Below are 21,708 nucleotides of genomic sequence, written 5' to 3'. Positions count from 1 at the left end.
AATGCTAGTATGTGCAAAGGGATCTTCATGTAGAGTGCGGGGGCCATGGGCCTACCATGGTAACGGGAGCAGTAAATTACTTGCATGGAGACAGGAAGGCAGGGCCCTTTGCTCTGCAGCCGGGAATATGTTTCCCTATTTCACTAGACTGGAATGTGTTTTCGCGGAGGCTGAACAGATAACTGTAGGCAAAATAACGTTTTGGCAGGCGAGCAGGCCGAGCTGGGCACCGCTCGTGTGTACAGGATGTAAGGTAGAGGTCAGGGATGCATACAGCTTTCAGAGACAGGAGAGATGAGACTCTGGGCCTCGTTTAAGGGCCTAGCTCGACTGGGCCAGGAAAACATGGAGAAAAACGTGTGCTGAATTCAAAAGTGCACCATGTAAAGACGTTGGCACCATAGGTTTAGAAACTTAATGAACAGGATATTCATGCATGACTGGATAGCTAACATGTTAAGGTTCGACGCAAATCCATATGCGTCTTTCTAGCATGAACAGAACAGAAGTTACACGACATACAAGGAACACGGGTGCATGGATAGGGTGTGAGTGGGGACACATTGGCTACCTGAAAAATTTCTATTACCTCAGCACGATGACCATCACTAGATTTCTTTGCCTGTACCTCCGTGTAAGACATTATTGTTTTGGGCAGGGAAACCAAGCTGTGACCCAATGCACAGGGAAAAAACTATTTGCATGTCAAGTACATTGTTTTCAGTTTGTTTCATGAAAACACAACAGAAATGCCAAGTGGGTGCAACAAACATGGTGCACAAATGGAAAAGTTCAGCACCACCAGCGGAAACTCGAAGCAGAGGCTCTTCTGAAGGCACAGCTCTCCCCACATGACTAGTAGGGTTCACTAAATTTGACAAGCAGTCATCCTACGGGAGAGCACAGGCAATGGCTTCAGTTTACCTGGCCCGCAAATTGTCTGCCAATCAAACCTCCTGAATATTTTGAATGTGGTGTTTGCTTTTAATTTATGTTGCATGGCTTTTCAACATCTTGGAAGATGGCTTCTTGCAGTTTTCTTTAAGATGTTCATTGGATTTTGCCCATTTTGGGGATTGTTGGATTTTGGTATTCTTGTGCCATAAAATAGATTTCTTAATTTTTCTCTAGGATTTTTTTTTTTTAAAGGAGTAGTATAAGCGCAATGTTATTCCTTGAACTATTACTCTATTTTTACCAGGATTTCCGTGGCTCATATTTTTTCTGCTATTCTAGTTTTCTGGTTTTTATTATGGTTGATTGATTTAGTTTCCCATATGTCATTTTTGTAACAAAAGAAACAGGCATTTATTTAATTTATTGAAATGGCCATCTAAGGTTTATCTAAAACTTAGTGATAATTGCAAATTTATTTCATGTCTTTTAAAATGTCTTTTCATTAAACTGACAAAATACCATGGTGACAACAGGGGCATGGGGACAGATGTATGACCCTTTTTTGCAGCTGCAAACTGGACAACCTCCATTTTGCGGCCGCAAAAAAGGGTAATAGAATTTGCGACTCTAGCTATTAGGAAGGGGAGTCCCTTCCTAATAGCGAGTCAACATGCTATATACTAGTGTTTTGCAATCACATTTGCAGCCGCAAAACACTCGCAGTTAACAGCCTACTACAAGGAGGTGGTAAACCACTTGCAAAGGGGAAGGGATCCCCAGAGGACCACTTCTCCTTTGTGAGTATGTTAAAAAATATTTTTCTCAGAGACCACTGCCTGCCCTTAAAAAAATGAAACTGAAAAGTTTCATTTTTCTTTTTTTAAATACATTCAATTTTTCTTTAAGGAAAATGGGCTACATTTAAAAAAACAGTTTTTTTTAAAAAGCAGTCCCAGATATGGTGGTCTGCTGAGCCCAGTAGGCAACTAGCCCTGGGAGGGCCTGTCATTCCCAATAGACTCGCAAATTGCGAGAGGCTCATTATTATTCATGAGCCTCGCAATTTGCGACCCCATTGGGAAATGCAAACAGTGTAAAACACATTGTTGTACAAGCAAAATAGCACTTCGCAAATTGCGAGTCGCAAATGACTCGCAATTTGCGATACGCTGTTTTGCAGGTCGTACATCTGGCCCATGGTTATTAAATGTTTTCAGAACTGAGTTTTATTTTTTCCATTGTTGGATTAGTATTTTCCTTTAAATAATAAAGGATAAAAGTGGAAATGTCTAGTTAAACTACATCTTTCATATCTGAAAAATGTGAGTTTTTTGAGATTTTCCTAATGAAGATGTCTAGAATTTGCTTGGGTTTTTCAAAGTTTTTGAACGTTTGCTCATTTTGAGAGTTTTTAAAAATATTTAGACAGTAGTGTGATCCCAACTTATTGTGGCATAATGTCACTCCTCTATTCCATTACTTCTTGTAGCCTATCATGTTAAATCAAAGGGGTGTTTTAGACAAGCCGTTCGCTGCAAACCAGGTGCTAAGAATTACTCTATAGTACATCTCACACAGGGGGCAGTCTAAAGAACAAGGGGCATTTAGTCTGAGGCATTTCACCTAATCATATCTGATCCTTTTTCATCCTTGAATCAGTCAGAGTTTTCCTTCAGCATTGGGCTAGAGTTATTCCAGTCCAGAGTGACAAGGGGAATGCTTCACTCCCAAGTTTTGCATGTATTTAGGGGTAGAGACTCTCAAAAGAAAGTGATGTTTTCCCAGAGTAATGAAAAGTCTGCATTTGAAGAGAAAGAGCAAGGTACAGTGCATAATATTACAGTATGTTCAAATACGCATTGAAGAAATAGAAAGTGGTGAAAATGTCCTGTAATATTTCTATCTACTCACAACCTTCGCGAGTAAGCCTTGGGCGGCTCACCTTCACTACCCTGAGAGGCTACTGCTAAAGGGGAGTACTTAGTGCTCAATTTGTGATCTAACAGTAAGGTTATGCACCAAAACAACAGTGTTAAATTAGTCTTATTGATACAACACTGAGGCATATGGTCAATGCTGATTTGCATATAAGCCAGTGTCTGACCTAGGGTGGGTTGGAGTGCAAAAAAACATTGAATTTAGGCCCAGATCTTTGTACTGGGGTGAATGTAAGACATTGTTCTGCATTCTGTCCATCAACTGTGTTGTTTGCAATTTTCACCCCGACTGGGCTGGGTATGCTCAGACGTGAGTCCCAGGCTCTCAACATCACTGGAGTCAAGCTATCCAGGCTGAAGAAGGCTGATAGCCAGAAACCGGTCCTTGGATGCTTGATTCCGGTCTAGGAAATACATGGCTTGGTAGTTCGGACTGGACTGTTCCCATGAGGCACAGGGTCAAGGCGGATTTGCATATAAGCCAGTGTCTGACCTAGGGAGGTGTGGAGTGCAAGAAAACGATGGATTTAGGCCCAGATCTTTGCACTGGGGTGAATGTAAGACATTGTTCTGCATTCTGTCCATCAATTGTTTTTTTTGCAAAATATGCCGCAGCACCTCCCTGCACCATTTCCTTGAGTATATGCTCCTTGGAGGGATTCTGAACTCCAAAGTCTCACTTCAAACTCAGGTAAACAATGAGGTTTAAACCACTTTATAAGAGCATTAAAATATCTTTACCTCACTTGGGTTGCACCCCTCCAAGATCCAAACCTCAATTACCTAGTGCTCTTACACCTGGGATATGCCAATGTAATTAATATTTTTTGCTTAAAAAACAGTTAAACTTCAAATAATTCAGAATGCTAAGGCTAGACGATCTTAGCGGCAGCTTGAACCTCAATGCCTTGCACTTGCTGCCTTTCACAAGAAGAATGTCTTTCAAAGCACTGCCCTTTGAGTAATCCATAGTACCACACCCTGTTTATGACATTGCAAATGAATCACTACACCCAAAGGCGGAGACTTATAACAAGAATGACACTGCCACTAAGCCTTCCCCCTTTTCTAAGGACTCATGAACTGGAAATTCCACCTCGCAAACTATGGAGCTCTGTAGACAAGAAGAAATGGATAATCAACCCTCAGTTAGTATCCAGAAAGGAAATGAAAATGTGCTTGTTCCTTTAAATATGAGTTCACCTACCCAAGTCTCTAGGTTCTCAGCTAGATACCTTGCATAAAAAGATTGTACTACCCACATCGGGGATTCTTTGTTTTCAAGAGACTCCTGAAGGCACTTCTGGACAGCCAAACCTTCATCCAGTCTGGATACTGTCACTCCTTGATTGACACATTAAACTGCTAATTGATGGCCTTTTATGCCCTATGGGTTAGGACCCATGGTGCTGCTTGGTATTACCACTAGGAGCAGCTCATATAGGGCCAGATGTAGATAATCAGCATTTACAGATTCTAAAATACCAAATTATACCGATTCGGTATTTTAGAATCGGTAAATGCTATGTAGGTATCCAATCAGTAAATGTTACCGAATCTGTAAAATTCAGTAAATACCGAATCGGTATCTACTGATTCGGTATTCCTCATTTATTCCTATGGGCCTTAATGCCCATAGGAATGAATGGGAATTACCGAATCGGTAAATACCGATTCGGTGAAATGGGGGAAATATTAAATGGTGGCAGAGTGTCACTTTGACACCCTGTTGCACCCCTGAATTGTGTATGGGTGCACATGTGGCACACATACATGCCTTAAGTGCATGTATGTCTGCCACATGGCACTATTATTTGCATAAATGTGCATTTTTTAGGGTTTTCGAAATTTACCACCAACTTGTAGTTGGTGGTAAATAACGAATCCTAAAATGGGAAAATCACTCATTTGAGTGCTCCCTACATATCAGGATTCGGTAATTTACCGAATCGGTATTTAAGAATTCGGTAATTTACTGATTCTTTTAATTACCGATTCGGTAAATTACCGAATCCTTAATTTAGGCCCCTACATATGAAAAGCCTAATTCCGGTCGGTAATGGCCGAAATTCGGTAATTTCGTCCGTTACCGACTGGAATTAGGCTTCCTACATCTGGCCCATAGTGTCTACCCTACTGAACTCACTGACACCCTCAAGGGCAACTGTGTAACATTGTACATGCAAAGATGAGTAGCAATTGCATGTGGCACTGCATCTACTCATAAACACTGCATTACCCTGTGTTTAAGCTCCCTACAATGCCTCAAACTCTATGCTCTTCACCCAAATTGTCCCATTAGACCAAACTACGACCAACAACGGTTCAACTAGACACCCAGAAGCTGAACTGAAACTCAATGCAAATTGAAGCACAACATGTCCTCCTTAGGGATATAATGAATTAGAGTCAGAGTCATGAAAACTTATTCGGCCAGATTCTGCCCATAAAAGTACATTTCGCATAAAAAACACATACATTTTTGGAAGTAGGACAGAGATATAATTAAAAACACAGTTAAAATGTGTTCGTCTTACAAGAAACATATTCAAGTGGGCACAGGTGATTACTGTTAAAAAGCCTGATCTTTCCTCTTACGAATTGCCCCTGATAAAAAACTTGCAACCCCATAGCAGACGAGTGGAGAAGGAAGCATCTGTAAATAAATCAGTGCTGGTTTTACTTGTGCAAAATAGCGATCTCTAAAAAGTGGTAGAATATGTTTAGCTCAAAACTCAGTATAAAAACCACAAAAAAACTTAAAATGCAGGTCTTGGTCAGAACAATTATTACATGCACATGGTTGCAAGGTACCTAACTTTGCAAAGCCTTGAGGTACGGTTAGGGACCAGTGGATACAATTGAATCTGAATCTAGATAAAAGGAAACGATGATGCAGATTATTTACAAATGACCAAAAAGGTTGACATAAATTCCAGGACTAATAATGTCTACAAATAGATTTCTTAAGTTCATTTGCTTCCCTATCCAGTTGTCTCCTCGTTAGGAATCGCGTTTTTATGGCTTTCACATATTCAGGATGCAGCTTTCTTGGGTGATTAAATAGCTCTGGTTGCCCAGGTGCAGAAAGCTGTTGAGAGACATACTTTAACCAGGGAATATCTGCAGCTCTGTCTAACATCATGCAGTCCTGTAAAATGATTTGGTTTAGATTTGGCTTATCTTTAGACCACATTTTTAGCCACCATATCAAGGGTGCTACAGCAAGGTAACCCTGCCTTAATTCCTCATGTGCCATAACAGCTGGAATGCTGGGGGGAGAAGCTAGGAGTTTACGTAGATGTTTGTTTTCTGCTCCTTGAATTTCAATGCATTCCTTATGACCCCAAACCACACTGTAATACGCTGTCATAGCAACGCATTTCTCATTATAAATCTTCAACAAAATCCAGTGAGGCTCTGGCTGCTCTAGCCAAATATTTTCCTTTAGGGCACGCTGTGGCACCCAGGAACCATTTTTATCAAATAACACACACCCATATATGGGTATGTTGGTATATTAGTTAGCAATCCGCCTTTACATGGAAGGGACTTTTTCCCTCCTTTTAGATTTCCAAGTGACATGATGTGCGATTTAGTAAAATTGACTGCAAGGTTGAGAGCTAACATAAAATCAATAAAAGTATTAACTAAAGATTTCAAAGCAATAGGCGTCCTGGCAAGTAAAACTGCATCACCTGCATATAAAAGTGCTGGAATTGATTCAGAACCTACTCTTGGGATATATAAACATGCTTTTGATAACACTGCCCCCAGCTTATTTATATAAAGTGTAAATAAAACCGGAGCAGAATGCACTCCTGCCTCACTCCTCTCATTAAATTCCAGGATTTTGTTAGGGAGCCATTTTCATTATACCTTACTGAGGCAGTCAGATCATAATGAATAATGAATTATGTAAATGATACATACCAAGTAGCCACTTAAGTGAGAATCCAAAAAGTGTTTGAGCTTCAGAAGGGAGTAAAACAATGATATATAAATACCACTACAGTACAATACATTTAAATTTTCTACTAGTCAGTTGGAGTAAACATTGATTCATCTGGTCCAAAATTGCTCAGCACCTGTATCAAGTTGCCCTGAATTGGTGCGATTTTTCAAGCTGGTTGATCATTTGTCATGATTTTTACTGTGTAAATGTGTGCATTATTGTGTGAGCAAAAAGTCCTCAAACCTGGGTGTACTTTGTTCTAGCAAATATATGCATTTGAAAATTGACTCCAGTTTAGTTGCATTGTCTGAAGATGTTTATAATTTATTGGGTTTAATAATGAGACACACAGAAAACACATTTAATATTTTAACATGTCAGGTGTGGCTGTAGCTCATTCTTCTCCTTACGTTTTAGTTAAGAATCACATGCGTGCCGTGCCACTCACAGCTGCTCACAATATGCTGAAAAAGCTCCAAGACTGAATACAATATTTTTATAGAGTGATTTTAAGTTTCGTGAAAAGGTGAATCTAACAAGATGTTTGGCTTGGGTTTCTAAATTGACAGATTTAAGACAATAGTTTCCATCGAAGACAAGACCTTTTGCCATATGACTAAAGCCAACAGTTTCAGTAACTGGTTTATAATGTTACATTCCATGAAAGGGTGGATTCACCGCTAGCCTTATTTCAAAACTATCGAGGGACCTCTTATATTAACTTAGCACATCTGCCTAGATCCTTGCCTTGAACATAGATGTAGGTCTCTGAAACGTTAGAGCAGTATGCTGCAGCTTTATTATTTAGCCAGAAATAATATAAAAGTGCTTTGATATAGAAAGAGAAGATAACATGAACTGATGACATTGCCCAAGAAGACAGTATGAAAAGATGTTTTATGAACTTTCAAATCAGTGGTTGTTCAGGAAGCCAACATGTGTGTGCGTATATATATATATATATATATATATCACCTACTGGCGATAGCCAGTAGGTATATATAGTTAGGATTTTTTCCCTATGGGATTTCTGAAAATTCTATGTCTAATAACTTTGGCGTTTGTGGACGGAATCGGCTGAAATTTTCAGGAAAATGGCACATTTTGTTTCTGAGCAGCTCCTGGAAATTTGGGGGAGGTTCGTCAAGGAGGGGCCGAGAAAAAAGGGGGGTCCCAAAACGCGTTTTTCCCATGTTAATTTCCATAGGGCGGTTGGACTCACTTTTAGCCCGAACGGCTGAATGGATTTCCACGAAACTTGGCAAAATTGTAGGGACTGTTAGCCCGATGTGCCTTTGCTAGGTCTCAATATATGTGCTTCAGTGGATTTTGAGAAATTACCGTTTAAATCAAGATATATATCTGTAACAGCGCTCCGGGCAGCGATCCGGTTAGCGAACTTTTCGCGTATCGGAACTTTGCGATGCGAAGCTGATTGGCCCTCCGGTGTCTGTCAACATTCTAAACAGTCCGGAGCGGCCGCCATCTTGTCTCTCGGTAGGATCGAGAGACAAGAGGAGGCCAAAACAAAGGGGGAAATGAAGGAAAGGGGGCAAGGTAGACCCCTTCTGACCCCCTAGGATTGATGAGGGGGATATTATAGAGCCACGCGGGGCCCCAAAAAAAAAAAATCCGATTTTTTCGCCGTAGAGACGCGTCTTGGTAAGCGAACCGGGCAGCTAACCGGGCAGCTAACCGGGAAGCTAACCGGCAGTGTAACGGGAGTCTGAGGAGTAGCTGATTGGCTGTCAACATTGTAAACAGTCCGGAGCGGCCGCCATCTTGTCTCTCGGTAGGATCAAGAGACAAGAGGAGACCAAAACAAAGGGGGAAATGAAGGAAAGAGGGCAAGGTAGACCCCTTCTGACCCCATAGGATTGATGAGGGGGATATTATAAAACCACGCGGGGCCAAAAAAAAAAAAAGTCCTGAGGAGTAGCTGATTGGCTGTCAACATTGTAAACAGTCCAGAGCGGCCGCCATCTTGTCTCTCGGTAGGATCGAGAGACAAGAGGTGGAAAAAAAAAGGTGTAAATGAATGAAAGGGGTAAGGCAGACCCCTCCTGAACCCCTAGGATTGATGAGGGGGCTATTAAAGTTCCCTGCGGGGCAAAAGAAAAAAAAATTTGCGATTTTTCGCGGTAAAGGTGCTTCCTGGTACGTTAACCGGGCAGCTAACCGGCAGCGTAACGGGAGTCCGACATATTGTGTTTTTTGAACGTTTGTGATATGTGCACGTGTGGATTTTGTCTAATTAAGGTTAAAAAAATATATATATATCTTTAAGCGTGTTCTGGCGCGCTTATGTTTTGGGTTTGGTTTGCGCTGCAGAGACGATACGTCACGGTTATGCGATGCATCATGAGGCGTCTCACGGGCTACGTGATACGTCACTTAATAAAGAATATATTTTACAGCTATAGATATTAGCTTTTAAAAAACCAATGAAATTCACAGAAAAAACCATAGGTTATAGACCATATATAGTTAGGAATTTGCATTTACAAAACCTTGAAAATTAACTGAAAAAACCATAGGTTATAGACCATATATAGTTAGGGATTAGCATTTAAAAAACCTTATTTTATTTGCACAAAACCATTGAAATTCCATATATAGTTAGTTGCACTAACTATATATCGCGGACCCGCAATCCACTGCTAATGATGTCACATATTACATCATTCATGACATGGTCAGTGACATCACTGATGACATCACTGATGACATCTCAAATGACATCACTGATGACATCACTGATGACATCGCAAATGACATCACTGATGACATCACTGACATCTCATTTGACATTACTGATTACATCACTGATGATATCATTTATGTGATAATACATCTTCAGACTCTAATATAACCTTAGATACACTCAGTGTAAACAGGCACTCACAGACTGTCACACATCCATGGAGTTACTCACACACCTAGTCAGTCATGCAAAGAATCAATCACATCTCCATTTCCTCAACTATACAGTTATACACACCTTACTTATTCAAACATATAGTAACACATATTTACTCTCTTATACAATCCTTGATACAAGTTCACAATGATTCATACAGCCACTCACACATTCACTGGCTCTTATGTTCAGTTATTTATATATGTCAACTCTCACATGGAGTGTGTTTTACATATGTACTTACTTTGACATGTAGCACTGAGATATCCATTCACTCACCAATATACTCATGCACACAGTCAACTGTCCATACAGCTGTTTCTACATGCACTTTTGAACCCATACACCTAGGGAATCAACTGCTCACACATCTATGCACAGAGTTATACACCTCCCAGCCACCCACACACATACTCAGTCTCCCATACAAATACTTGGGCAACCATTCAATAACCCATATAGTTACTGATATAGCTACTGATTTAAACATGCAGCAGTTTACAGAACAACATAAATAATGATTGCCAAATTAAGACACTTTAATCACTAACCCATACACTCAGTGAGACACATTTAATCATTCTCTCATACAGTCAGTCATGCACCTACTAAATCCTTCATCCAGACACTTATACATCCACTCATTCTTCAATATGTAAGACATATTTTAACTTTACAGAAACATACAGTCACTGGGTGTTGTCATCAGTGATGTCATTTGAGATGTCATCAGTGATGTCATCAGTGATGTCACTGACCATGTCATGAATGATGTAATATGTGACATCATTAGCAGTGGATTGCGGGTCCGCGATATATAGTTAGTGCAACTAACTATATATGGAATTTCAATGGTTTTGTGCAAATAAAATAAGGTTTTTTAAATGCTAATCCCTAACTATATATGGTCTATAACCTATGGTTTTTTCAGTGAATTTTCAAGGTTTTGTAAATAAAAATTCCTAACTATATATGGTCTATAACCTATGGTTTTTTCTGTGAATATATATATATATATATATATATATATATATTTACTGAAAAAACCATAGGTTATAGACCATATATAGTTAGGAATTCGCATTTACAAAACCTTATTTTACTCACACAAAACCATTGAAATTCCATATATAGTTAGTTGCACTAACTATATATCGCGCACCCGCAATCCACTGCTGATGATGTCACATATTACATCATTCATGACATGGTCAGTGACATCACTGATGACATCACTGATGACATCTCAAATGACATCACTGATGACATCACTGATGACAACATCCAGTGACTGTATGTTTCTGTAAACTTAAAATATGTCTTACATATTGAAGAATGAGTGGATGTATAAGTGTCTGGATGAAGGATTTAGTAGGTGCATGACTGACTGTATGAGTGAGTGATTAAATGTGTCTCACTGAGTGCATGGGTTAGTGACTAAACTGTCTTAATTTGTGCATCATTATGTCTGTTGTTCTGTAAACTGTTGCATGTGTTGATAAGTAGATATATGAGTAACTATATGGGTTATTGATTGGTTGCCCAAGTATTTGTATGGGAGACTGAGTGTGTGTGTGGGTGGCTGGGAGGTGTATGACTCTGTGCATAGATGTGTGAGCAGTTGATTCACTAGATGTATGGTTTCAAAAGTGCATGTGGAAACAGCTGTATGGGCGGTTGACTGTGTGCATGAGTGTATTGGTGAGTGAATGGATATCTCAGTGCTACATGTCAAAGTAAGTACATATGTAAAACACAGTACATGTGAGAGTTGACATATATAAATAACTGTGCATAAGAGCCAGTGAATGTGTGAGTGGCTGTATGGATCATTGTGAACTTGTATCAGGGATTGTATAAGAGAGTAAATATGTGTTAGTATATGTTTGAATAAGTAAAGTTTGTATAACTGTATAGTTGAGGAAATGACTAGGTGTGTGAGTAACTCCATGGATGAGTGACAGTCTGTGAGTGTCTGTTTACACTGATTGTATCTAAGGTTATATTAGAGTCTGAAGAGGTTCATCGTATTATCACATGAATGATATCATCAGTGATGTGATCAGTAATGTCAAATGAGATGTCATCAGTGATGTCATCAGTGATGTCATTTGAGATGTCATCAGTGATGTCATCTGTGATGTCACTGACCATGTCATGAATGATGTAATATGTGACATCATCAGCAGTGGATTGCGGGTGCGCGATATATAGTTAGTGCAACTAACTATATATGGAATTTCAATGGTTTTGTGTGAGTAAAATAAGGTTTTGTAAATGCGAATTCCTAACTATATATGGTCTATAACCTATGGTTTTTTCAGTGAATTTTCAAGGTTTTGTAAATGCTAATTCCTAACTATATATGGTCTATAGCCTATGGTTTTTTCAGTGAATATATATATATACATACATATATAAACATATATCATCTGTATATCTATATAAATACAAACATAAATGCATGCATACATATACTTATATGCATACAGATGCATGTTATTTACATGAAAGTTGAAAAAACACTAATAAAAGCAGAGCTAAAAAGCCACCTCATTACAAACAGAATGGCTTTAACTTAAACGAGGGCGAGATCTATTGCATTTTCAATGCTTGTTTACTTTGGTTCCATCAAGAAGGCATTCAGATGTGTCACACATTTGCCATAAATTCTGAATGTTAGCACTCTAGTTGCACATTAGATCACTGTAGTAAAGCTACTGCTCACCAGGGACGTCTGCTGCTGGTATTCAAAGTGCATGTTTCAGTCTGCATGTCAGAATTTTTTTAATGAAATAGAAGAGGATTTGAGAAGTCACTCAAAATGATCCCTAATTTTTCTTTCTGAAGCACTAATCATACTTTCTATGGCAAAATTAACCCCCTCATGTTGTTCCTTTTTAAATTGAGTGTTTTCAGACTTACCACTTCATTCCAAATCAAGATGGCTTCTGGTGTGCCATACTTTTGTCATAAGTAAGACTGTTAGCGCTCTAGTTGTTCTTTAGAACACTCTGGGACATTCTGTCATTGGGCTATACTTGGGGTACATCTGGGTGATATTTGGGCTACATTTAGGCTCTTGTCTCTGGTGGCCATCTTGGGAGACTGTATGTCAGAATTTTTTAATGAAATTGAAGAGGGTTTGAGAAGTCACTCAAAATGTGCCCTAATTTTTCTTTCTGCAGCACTAATCATAATTCATATGGCAAAATATACCCCCTCATTTTGTTCCTTTTTAAATTAAATGTTTTAGGAGTTACCACTTTATTCCAATCAAGATGGCTTCAGGTGTGCCATACCTTTGTAATAAGTAGGACTGTTAGCGCTCTAGTTGTTCTTTAGAACACTCTGGGACAATCTGTCATTGGGCTATACTTGGGCTACATCTGGGTGATATTTGGGCTACATTTGGGCTCTTTTGTCTCTGGTGGCCATTTTGGGAGACTGCATGTCAGAATTTTTTAATGAAATAGAAGAGGATTTGAAAAGTCACTCAAAATGTGCCCTAATTTTTCTTTCTGCAGCACTAATAATACCTTCTATTGCATAATATACCCCCTCATTTTGTTCCTTTTTAAATTAAATGTTTTAAGAGTTACCACTTTATTCCCATCACGATGGCTCCAGGTGTGCTATACCTTTGTAATAAGTAGGACTGTTAGCGCTCTAGTTGTTCTTTAGAACACTCTGGGACATTCTGTCATTGGGCTATACTTGGGCTACATCTGGGTGATATTTGGGCTACATTTGGGCTCTTTTGTCTCTGGTGGCCATTTTGGGAGACTGCATGTCAGAATGTTTTTATGAAATAGAAAAGGATTTGAGAAGTCACTCAAAATGTGCCCTAATTTTTCATTCTGCAGCACTAATCATACTTTCTATGGCAAAATATACCCCCTCATGATGTTTCTTTTTAAATTAAATGTTTTAAGAGTTACCACTTTATTCCAATCAAGATGGCTTCAGGTGTGCCATACCTTTGTAATAAGTAGGACTGTTAGCGCTCTAGTTGTTCTTTAGAACACTCTGGGACATTCTGTCATTGGGCTATACTTGGGCTACATCTGGGTGATATTTGGGCTACATTTGGGCACTTTGGTCTCTGGTGGCCATTTTGGGAGACTGCATGTCAGAATGTTTTAATGAAATAGAAAAGGATTTGAGAAGTCACTCAAAATGTGCCCTAATTTTTCATTCTGCAGCACTAATCATACTTTCTATTGCAAAATATACCCCCTCATGTTGTTTCTTTTTAAATTAAATGTTTTAAGAGTTACCACTTTATTCCAATCAAGATGGCTTCAGGTGTGCCATACCTTTGTAATAAGTAGGACTGTTAGCGCTCTAGCTGTTCTTTTGAACACTCTAGGAGGCTGCAGTAGAACACAAAGGAATCAACTGACAGTCTCTGTCCTTGTTGGATGTACATGTTTTACTGAGAATGTCAGACTTCATTTTCACATGACTGAGAAAGATATTGTGAATTTACAGAAAATATGCTTTCAGTTTAGCTTATAGATCCCCTTCCAAACCACTGTGGGAAAATCATGAGATATTAGTTTTCTTTCAAACAATATTCATGATATCACAGCAGAAGGTTTTTTCACATGGTAAAATCACCTTAGAACCCACCACAATTCCTAAAACGAGTATGGTACCATCAACAAATGATTTATAATGTAACTAAAGTCCTAAAACCCTCTATTAACTACAATGCTTTTTAATGAGGTGCTATCATGTATATTGGTCCCAAGATGGCTGCCAACACTTCTTGGATGAAGTGCTGACAGCCAATCAGATCAGATGTGTGGTTAGGCTCCACCCAGATATATATCTTTTTTTGACCCGAAATTACTCAAAATCCACTGGAGCACATATATTGAGAGCTAGCAAAGGCACATCGGGCTAACAGTCCCCACAATTTTGCCAAGTTTCGTGCAAATCCATTCAGCCGTTCGAGCTAAAAGTGAGGCCAACCGCCCTATGGAAATTAACATGGGAAAAACGCGTTTTGGGACCCCCTTTTTTCTCGGCCCCCCCTTGATGAAACCCCCCCCCCCCAAATTGTCAGGGGCTGCTCAGAAACAAAATGTTCCATTTTCCTGAAAATTTCAGCCAATTCCGTCCACAAACGCCAAAGTTATTAGACATAGAATTTTCAAAAATCCCATAGAGAAAAAATCCTAACTATATATACCTACTGGCGACCGCCAGTAGGTAATATATATATATATATATATATATATATATATATATATATATATATATATATATATATATATATATATATATATATATATATATATATATATATATATATATATATATATATACATTATAGTTAGGCTCAAACAGAGATATTCCGATATTATAGTTTGTGAGTTAATTATAACTCACGCCCCCGCAATGTACTGCTTATGACCTAACATATTATATCAAACACTCATAACATGGTCAGTGACATCACTGATGAAATCTCGAATGATATTATCCAGTATTGGTGAATTAGTGGATGTATAAGTGCCTGATTGGATGTTTCAGTGGGTGTGTGACTAACTGTATAAGTGAGTGATTAGATGTCTCAGTAAATGTATGTGTGAGTGACTGGTTGTGGGAATGTCTGTATATGTCTGTCAGTTGGTGTGTAAGTGGCTGCATGGGTGAGTGAGTGGGTATGCGAGGTTCTGTATGGGTACGTGATGGGTTGTCTGAGTACCTCTATGAGTTTCTGAGTGTCTCTGTGGTTGGGTGAGGGAGTGTATGACTGGGTGAGTCAGTGGTTGTATGGGTTAGGGAGTATGTGTGTGAGTGACTGCATGGGTGAGTGAGTATGTGATTGGCTGTGTAGGTGAGTGAATGCATGTGTCAGTGGTATATGGGTAAAAAACTGGGTATATGAAAGGCAGTATAGGTGAGTGATGGGGTATGTGAGTGACTGTATGGGTGAGTGAGTGAATGTGAGAGTAGCTGTATGGGGGAGTGTTTTCTTGTATCAGTGACTGTATAGGTGAGTGAGGACATGTTAGTATCTGCATGAGTAAGTGAGTGAGGGTGTGTGTAACTGTATTGGTGAATAGGTGGCAGTGTGATTGACTATATTGGTGAGTGCGTAGGTGTGTGAGTAGCTAAGATTTAGTGCCATGGCTCCCTTCATAGTGCAGCTCTCCCTGGTGGCTGCTGCTGCCTCCATTGCTGCTGCTGCTGACCAACTGGTCAGTGGTTCGAAGCCCTCCTACACCCACAGGCTCTTACCTGCATGTCATCCCTGGTGGTCTAGTGGCAGAGTGTCACTGCTCTACTGCTAGGGCTGCCCCCTGTCTCTTTTTTCAGCTTTTTCTGTTGTGCCTTTATTTCTGCCTTTACGCTGTATTCAGTGTTTTCCTTTTTCACCCCTACTGCTGTGATCCCTGCAACCCTACCCCCCTCCAGTGATCCTTCCCGTTCCTGCGTTTCCTGCCTCTCAGTTGTCCAGGCCCACCCACAGCATTTCTTAAGGCTGCTGCTGTGTGGTGAAAATGCAATCCACTAACCTTTAGTGGACTTGTTCCCTTCATGGTGAAGCTCTTCCTGGTAGCTGCTGCTGCCCCATTGCTGCTGCTGACCCTCTAGTCAGGAGTTCAAGGCCCTCCTCCACCCAAAGACTCAGGCCTTCACCTCTTCCTTGGTGGTCTGGTGGTAGAGCATCACTGCTCTGCTCCTAGGGCTGACCCTCTGTCCCTCTATTCTGCTTTCCATGGTGTGCCTTTCTTTCTGCTCTATTTTTCTGGCTTTATTCTGTTTCTGCATTTATTATTTTTTCTTTTTTCCTCAGTTGTTTCCTTTTTTGTCTCTACTGCTGTGATCCTCCATTGCCCTACCCCCTCCCGTGACCCTTCCTGCCCCAGGCAGAACTACTTAATGCTGGTTGCAGTGCAGCCACGCAGCAGATGCACCAAAGACAAGCCCATTTGCGCTTGTCCGAGCCTAGACCATGCCCACCACCAGGGATCCTGGTTCTCAGATCTATGTCACCAGCTCCCTCCTCTCCGTCAACTCTGGATGTCATGCCGCCTCACACCACCAGTCACTGAAGGAGACCCATGGACCCTTCTCCTGCCGAAACTGCAGCCACATCTGCACCCTTTCCAACATTCCAGATCCTCTTGCTGCCCAGCCAACCAACAGTGTTCCCAACCGGCTCAACCGCATCCTCCTCAATGTACGATCCCTCTACAAACACACCACAGATATCTGGGACCTCCTTGGTGCCGCCTCTCCGGACATCATCTTCTTCACAGAAACCTGGACCAACCCCTGCTTTGGACCGGACAATGCCATCCCCAACGGCTAAAAAATTGACCAGGAGGAGGTATTACCATCATTCACAAGAATACCCTCCAACTGACCACACACTCAAATGACCCAACGACAACCGTGGAACACCTCCACTTCCAGGTCCATATCAACTCCAACAACACCCTAAACGGCACCCTTGTGTACAGTATACATGGCCCGCCCGCCCCTAACCAACGCCATTGTAGGCCTCATCACACCCCCAGGCTCTCGCATCCACGATTCCTACTCAGCGACCGCAACTTCCACCTGGACAACCCCAGTGACCAGAACACTGCCTCCCTACCGGAGAATCTTACTAACATTGGACTCAAGCAGCTAGTCACCAGACTGACCCACACAGCTGGACACAAGCTTAACCCCACTTTCTCCACCAGCGAGGACATCACCTACAGTCACATCACCAAACTCCTCCGGACTGACCACCACTGCATGCCTCTCACCTTTGCCACACCCACTGTACACAGCCACCCTCATTGCTCCTTGTCACAGCTGGAAGAAGGCCCCAAATAACTTATTGTTGACTTCCTAAGCACGACCACTCCCCCAGCACCAACAGACACCAACGCTGAGGTGAGCAACCTTGACCGATGGACCTCCAACTGCGATGACACTCTGGCACCCCTCAAGAAGACACCAGGCAAGCAACACTCCAAGAAAGCCAGCTGGTTCACTCCCACCATGCTTAAATCCAGACGCACCTGCAGACAAATAAGCCTGCGCGAAGTTTGTAGAGCTCCGCAACACTCAGGGAAGTACAAAAATACTCTGCAGGGAGGACCTGCTCTGGCAGCTTGGGCATGAATATCCCCATTGAGTGCGGGATCAAGATTGATTTGCATATAGCTGGGTCTAAACTGGAATGGCATGGTGAGCAAAAAAACAAAGGTTGGTTACTGCTAATTTTGTTGACTCAAGGTCTAAGGAGATGCCGACCCACGTTTCTGGCTTTACAACATCTAGAAACTGCATCAACTGTCAAAAGTATTGCTATGTTTCTTAAAAATTGTTTTAAAATACATTGTTCTTACGACCAACCATAGTCCCTAAGTTGTATTATAATATTTTTCTCTGGAGTTTTAAACTATCTAATTGCTTCTGGTGCTGAAAATATACCATTAACCGACGGTACCCAATCCTTTATAATCTTTTTATTTTTTCATTTGTAGATATAATAGTCTCTATTCGGCAATTGTAACGAAATTGTTTAATATCAATTTTAGCTTGTTTTATGTTAAGTACGATGAAACTGTATAACATGTTGATTGCTTTTATGATTTTATCCAGTTCTAAAATCGAATAAAGCTTTATACTACTACTAACAAAGGATTTATGCCCAGGTCTCTGTACTGGGGTGAGTGTATGACATTGTTCTGCATTCTGTCCATCAATTGTTCTTTTGCATTTGTCACCCCAAGTGGGACGGGTAGGTCCAGGCGTGGTTCCCGTGCTCTCCATGACACTGGAGTCAAGCTATCCTGGCTGATTAGTGCTGAAAGCCCAAAACCGATTCTAGGATGCTTGTTTCCAGTCCAGGGAGTACCTGGCCTGGCAGTTCAGGCTGGATTTTTCCCATTGGGCGCAGGGTCAGACTGATTTGCATATGGCTGGGTTCAAACTGGGAAGGCATGGTCATTAAAAAAATTATGAATTTAGGCCCAGATCTCTCTACTGGGGTTAAGGTATGACATTGTTCTGCATTCTGTCCATCAATTGTTCTTTTACACGTGGAGCTCCACGAACAGCGGAGTGCATTAGATAAATGCCGTTAGTAGTAATTTTCAGTCCCAGGTACTTTTCCGCACTGAGCAATAATTGAGAACGGCAACATGCACAGCGCAAGCAGGAGCTGCTTCCTTTCTGCTGCTTGAGTGGATTATTACTCGAGCAGCATCTTTTTCAACGCGAACGGATGATTTCTCAGCACGACTGGTCGCAAGCTTACGCAACCACTTGCAATGAGAAATCTGACTGCCCGTTTTGAGAAATCTCGCTGGGAGGTTGATTTTCCACGCTCGCCAACTTGACGTTGACAGACGCAAGTAAGGAAACAAACTCTGTTTTTTGGAACTTCGCGAGCTCCACGTAAAGCGGAGTGCATAAAACACTGCACACTCCACAAGCCGAGGGAGTTCACCACCAATACTTACAGATGATATGAGAAGATATGAAATGAAATTGTTTAATTGAATTTTACTTGTAAATAATATGTTTTTATGCTCTTTGTATGATTTTTAACTAAATCGAATAAAGATAATTTGACTGACTGATATGAGAAGATATGGAGGAGCAAAGCCAAGGAAACCCACGCAACCTTCAAATCCACCTCAACACACAACACCTTCTCCTCAAAACCACAGAATCAATGACAACGCACACAACAGCAAAGAACTCTTAGCCATCGTCAATGAGTTTGCCAGGCCTAACTGCAAGACCACAGACGTTCCTCCCCCCAAGACCCCTGCAACAAAGTCAGCACCTTCTTCCACCACAAGATCAGGCAGATCTATGACAATTCAATTCAAATTAGTCTTTATTTCGACTGTTAGTCATAAAAGACACACATTAACATATTAAAAATCACATTTCATTAACATTACATTATATTTGATATTAACGGGGAAATACAGCTTGAGATATTCAAATTAAGATTGCCACATACATGGTATTCCAACTCGACCAGTTAAAAAATAAATACGTACTATGTTTTAATAAAAACATTTAAGATTAATAAGATTGATATTCCACAAAAATACCGCAGTAAATTTATAGGGGCTGCAATGCTTTCAGTTTACCACTACGGATTGTCCACATCCATTTTAAAAATTTAGCAATTGTGATCACCATAGTGTCTGAACAGTCAGTTTGAAATATCCTCAATGCTACTGTCCCAGTCTGAATCCCCTTTTGGATACAGATCGACCTAATCCATTTGTGGCGAGGAGCTTTGTGCTCTGGGCATACAAACAGGACATGAGCTATGCTTTCCGAGAGTGTTATGCAGAAGGGACACATGTGATCATTTTTACTAGTTATCCATTTGCAAGTAACCGTGTTAAGTGGGAGGGTTCCTACCCTAAACTGATGAAACAGTTTCCTGTCATATGGCATTGTAATGAGATCCCAATACCTCTCATACGAGGGAGTATGTTTCAGCTCCAAAAAAGCCTTAGTAAACGATGGAGCAGTGTGTGACTGAAACTCCTCTTGGGATACCAGTGCCCAGTAAGCTTCTTTTAACTTTTGTTTTGAGGGGAAGATGCTCTCCTGGGGATTTTCCCAATGATCCTCCATACCTAGAGCCTTAAGTAGGGATCTGACCTTCCTGAACCATAACATTGTTCCTCCACAGTCCAAGTTTCGCGTCTTCAAGAGTGCTAGTGCGTAGTGATAGAGTTCAGGCGTTACCCACAATCTCCTCCAGTAAGCAATTGGTCTAAACCTGCAGATGTCCTGTATGCTATGGCTCCCCAAATCCATACGTAATGGTACAAGTGGTGTTGAATGTGGGAGCCCTGTTATGCTACGGAGAAATTTAATATGTGCGTTATTTAAGCCAGTTATATTGGATACTCCCCACAGTTCTGCTCCATCTCACCTTGGTATCATACATTTTAAGTACTGGGGCCATTGGTTTGGTGGCTGAGGACTTAAACTCTCTTAACAGAACACCAGCCAGCTGTGACACCCAAGACCCTGCCACTATGCCCGCCAACACGGCACGCAACCCCAAACCCCTACAGGTCATGTTCAACTGTACTCCGCTCAACACAGATGACACACGCAAGACCATGAAGAGCATCCACTCAGGAGCCCCATCTGATCCTTGCCCATACTGCATCTTCCATAGAGCAGCAGCCTCCATCTCCACAGACCTCAAGTACTTCATGCCCATCTCTCAGCTCTCCTTCCCAGCCAAGGTCATTGAGAAGGCCATCTAAGCCCAACTCTTGTAGTTCATCGAAGAGAGCCACCTGCTGGACACCTCCCAATCCAGTTTCCGAAGCAACCACAGCATTGAGACCACACTCCTCTCTGCCACCGACGACATCCGCTACCTCTTCGACTAGGGTGAAACCACAGCCCTCATCCTACTGGACCTCTCAGCTGCCTTTGACACTAGTCTCCTGCTGCACCCTAATTACAAGAGTCCATGACGCCGGCATCCATGACAGGGCCCCTGGCTGGATACAATCCGTCCTTACCGGACAAACTCAATGAGTTCATCTCAGAACCTACAGAGATCATCTCCCTGAGCCCCACCTTCTTTAACGTCTACATGGCCTCCCTCGCTGCCATCATCAGAAGTCACAGACTCACCATTGTCTCCAACGCTGATGACACCCAGCTGAATCTCTCCCTCACCAACGAGCCGACAGCTGCCAGATTCAACTTTCACAGCAGAATGAAGGCCTTTGCTACCTGGATAAAAGACAGCTGCCTGAAGCTCAACTCGAACAAGACCAAAGTATTCCTGGGACCCACCCCCTTAGCCTGGGATGACTCATGGTAGCCCGCCGCATTAGGAACCCCTCTTACCCTACAGAAGACTCAGGCAATCTCGGCATCATACTGGACTCCTTGCTCACAATGAGCCACCAAATCAATGCAATATCCTCATCTTGCTTCCACATGCTACACTTGCTCCAAAAGACATTCAAATG

This window comes from Lissotriton vulgaris, chromosome 6 (assembly GCF_964263255.1).
Source record: "Lissotriton vulgaris chromosome 6, aLisVul1.2, whole genome shotgun sequence".
In the NCBI taxonomy this organism is placed as follows: domain Eukaryota; kingdom Metazoa; phylum Chordata; class Amphibia; order Caudata; family Salamandridae; genus Lissotriton; species Lissotriton vulgaris.
This window is presented reverse-complemented; position numbering follows the sequence as displayed.